Source organism: Condylura cristata, unplaced genomic scaffold (assembly GCF_000260355.1).
Source record: "Condylura cristata isolate star-nosed mole 26May11 unplaced genomic scaffold, ConCri1.0 scaffold00004, whole genome shotgun sequence".
Lineage (NCBI taxonomy): Eukaryota > Metazoa > Chordata > Mammalia > Eulipotyphla > Talpidae > Condylura > Condylura cristata.
Window position 1 is genome coordinate 32,900,754 of NW_004567105.1, and position 3,956 is coordinate 32,904,709.

Sequence of the window (3,956 nt, forward strand, 5' to 3'; positions counted from 1 at the left end):
CCTCAAACTACATCTTTGGTACGGAATGTGAAAACGTGACTGACTCGGCATCTTTTACGCCTGTTCGTATTCCTCTGCTGCCCTCTAGGGGCCACAATCCACATTACCCCATCTAGATCCTGCCGTGTCAGGCAAAACCAGTGGGCACTTACTGCCTGGTAGAAACAATTTTAAACACGTCACATATATTTACTCCTTTACCCACACACTCTTATGAGGTGGATACTACTTTAAGCTTCCTGTTAAAAGTGAGAAAATAGACATGCAAGAATTAAGTTAACTTATCCAGGGTCCTACAACAGCTAAAGCAGAAATTTGAACCACCAACGCAGTGGTTCTAGGTTCGAGCTGCAGTCCTCCTTGCCTTCTTCAAAGTGTGGCAAAGTACGTAGGTTCACGAGGCTTCTATGTGTGGCTTGTTTAATTTTATAACTTGTAAAAATAAATTTTCTTCACTACGCGGATTTTTACTTTGATTATGGCACCAGTAGTCTACATGGTCACCCCACTGCTTCTTCACAGGGCTTAATATATTCTCCACACAGAAACCAAAGTGGCCCTTTACAAAATTCGTAAGTGAATGCATGAACTAAAGGGTGCATAATCTTTTTCTCCTCTTGCTTATACAAAAACAATCTAAAAACTAATCCTATCAAAGGGGTAAATGAGTCAACTAAGCATACGGTGTTTGAATATCCTAACACCCTAAAACCACAATCTAAATGGAGTCTATTGATGTGTGATTATAACACTTAATATGTAGCGTTCATTTCTGAGTAACTTTAGCCTTTATCTTTTCACTATCGCACTTACCTACAAGGAAGAAAGCACATTTTCTCTATTTCAAAGGAGAAAACATTCTAGTCTATCAAACAGTGCTCTTGTTTAGGAGAGCTGCAGACTGTTAGCAGTTACTTAGATTAAACTGTGACTCCTGAAACCTAAATGGTTTTCAAAACTGAAACAGATGTGTGCAGTGGAACCCTTTAAATACAATCTGAAACAGAAGCTTAACATACCAAACCAATAGAAGCTGTTCAAGTTGAACAGTGGCCAAAAGGGAGGGGGTCTCTCCCTAGCCATCTCAGGGACTTTGGAAGCATATCTGAGAAATGAAACCCCGGGACTCGGTTTCAGAAGCCATGCAGGAGGCATGTGTGCTAAACAGCAGTGGCGAGCGGGAGTCAAGACGTAGCCCGTCCCAAGCCTAGGGTCGACGTCTGTACTTATTCCAACATTCCCACTTCCTGTCTTGATCTCTAGGCATTCATGTTTTCTATGATACATGCAAAATCAGACAAGTATAGAAATTCACACAGAGTGACCGTGATGACTTTACGCAGAAGGGCCTACAGAGCTGGGGCGCCTCATAGCCGTGACCTCTAGCTTTGCTCCTTCTGTTTTCCATTTCATGTTGAGCATTAGAGACACTGCTAAGGCTTGAACTCCCTTGTCTGGTGGGTGGGAGTGGATAGAGAGCAGGCGAATGAGGAAGCAGTTTGTCAGGTGCAGGAAATGGGGTTTGAGGAGGGGGTCAGAGCAGTGCACTGCTCACTTGTCGGCTGGTTCATACAAAAGAGTCTAAAAAAGAGTAAGGAACTCGCTGGGTGTTCTTGCATCCAAACACTACTTCCCAAGTCCTGTCTTTTCAGTTTGCTTCTTTCCTTGTTCTGACCATGGGTGGAGGCGATTTCAGGTGACTAGTCCCTAATGATTAAGTGGATTTTTGTTTACTTGCTTTGATGTTTTAAACTTCTGGGCGATTTTGATGCAAGCAATATTGGTCTATAATGCAATTACCAGAGAAATTGGAACTTGTTCAATAATTTCCTCTGATTTCCTGCATTATTCCTTGAGCACTGGCCATTTGGATTCTTCTTAATTGTTTTTGAAAAGCATAGGTTCAAGGATTGTGGAGAAAGCAAGTGACTGATAACATTGGCCCTAATGTTCAAATCATTTCCAGATTCATTGCTCTGATACACATGAGTTTTTGTTTGTTTGTTTGTTTGTTTGTTTTTTGCTCCATTCTGGCATATACTCCACCTGCATTCGCCTGCTGTGGTGCCATTTCAGTTCCCCCACTTCACTTTCTACTATGAAATTTGCACACCTCTGGTTGTAAATCACAGCTCCTAGACCAATGCCACAGCTTGTTCCTGTATTGCCTTCTGGCTTTGGAAGGAAAATAATATCTTTGTGACAATATAATTACTCCCACCTCTGATCCTGATGCAAGATGATGTCTGTAAGGAAATAATGTCAAAGGAGAAAAATGCACGTTTCTGAGGTTAAAAGCATAACTGGCATGCATTGATACAACTGAAGACAAAGTGACTACTTCATGAATGGAGTACCCAGAGAAATTTTCTGAAGTAACATGTGAATCAAATGTTTTCAGTGTTTCCCTACTTTTATGAACTTTCAGCTCCTCAGTGGTAAACTGAGTGCTCTGAGAGCCAGCCACGAGGGCAGACTGGCATGAGGCATCTCTGTTTCTCCCCGCTACTATAACTCATGCTAACTTTCTAGATCATACTGTTTCAGGACACCACATTTGATTTGGAGGCTCTCCATCAAGAGGTCACTGAAGCTTATAAAATTCAAACAGTAGGACCTATTTGTAGAACTTTCTAGGGAGAAGCCCAAATTGAGTTATCAACACCAGTATGTGCAAACCTTTGTCAGTGTCATTCACACTATTGCCTGACCTTTGAAAAATTATTCTGGGTTCAATTAAGTTTTTCACCTGGTAAAAGTTGACATAATTTCCTATTCTGTGCATATTAACTATTCTTATTTATCACAAAAACACTAATAGACTCATCTAGAAATTTTAAGTTCTGTAGAGCTGAGTCTCCAAACTGAGGCTTGTATATTTCTGTGTCCCCTAACTTTTATGATGAGTTTCTTGGCTTTTTGTCCCAGCAACACTGACCTGACCTTCTATCAGTCTATACACCCATTTTCATAGATGACAGTGAGATATCAAGTCCCTCCAATAGCGGTCTTTAAAACTAGATTGAAACACTCCTATGCCTCCCTGTACTCCTCTCTTTTTTTTTTTTTTTTGACACATTCATTTATTCAAATACCCTTCTGACCACACATGGTCCAATACACAAAAAGCCCAAATATAATCAGATGTTAAAGATTGGTCTTCAAACATTATAGCCAATGAGCCCACGCTTGCCTATGATCTCGCCAACATAGAACCACATCCACACTTCAGTGGCCACCAAACCGTTCAGCAGAGCTTCCTTAACTGTGAGCTATTTGAAGCTACCAGTTTTAGCACTATTGACTATTTTTTTCAAGCTCTGAATAGCTGTAGGGATCTCAGCAGGGGTTGGAGGAACCAGCTCAACCTTGGCATAGCTCCAAAATGTGGCCTATCGAGGTTTGGAGTAAGTCACAGCAGCATTAACCAGCGCCGGAGCCTTCTCCGCGAGGTTACGGACAAACTGGGCCATGGCTCTGGGATGGAAACTCCGTGGCCCCAGACGGCCGCCTGAATGTCACCCCGGGAAGCCCCTGTACTCCTCTTTTTAAAGAGAAATAGTTGAACAGATTTTCTGAAGCTGTTATCACACACAGAATCACCTGTAGGGTTTCATTTCTATAGAAAATAATGCCGAATTTTATCTTGATGGCTCTTTAATAGCACCTGTTTTGCTATTAAGCAAAAGCTGACAAGCAACTGATAACCCCTCTACTCTGCTGCCTCAGCAGATGCTGATGGATGGAAATCACCCTCTGCACTAAGAGCTTTCTACTGCTCTCAGGCAGGCTCTTGTGCAACAGGTGATGAGGACCTGGTGAAAGCTGGTCCAGTAGACAGCAAGTTCACCCTAAGTGTGAGAAGCATTTTTCTTAATTACTAGAAATGTGTGTTGTCACTTTTATTTTTTTCGATTATGAGAGTAATAAATCATCACTAAAGACATTTCTAAAGC

The 3,956-nt window shown here is 41.6% G+C and overlaps 1 pseudogene; it reads right to left on the minus strand.

The window, feature by feature from the left end:
* Positions 1 to 3,056: 3,056 nt before the first annotated feature.
* On the minus strand, positions 3,057 to 3,511 carry LOC101618569 (annotated as a pseudogene).
* Positions 3,512 to 3,956: the final 445 nt, after the last annotated feature.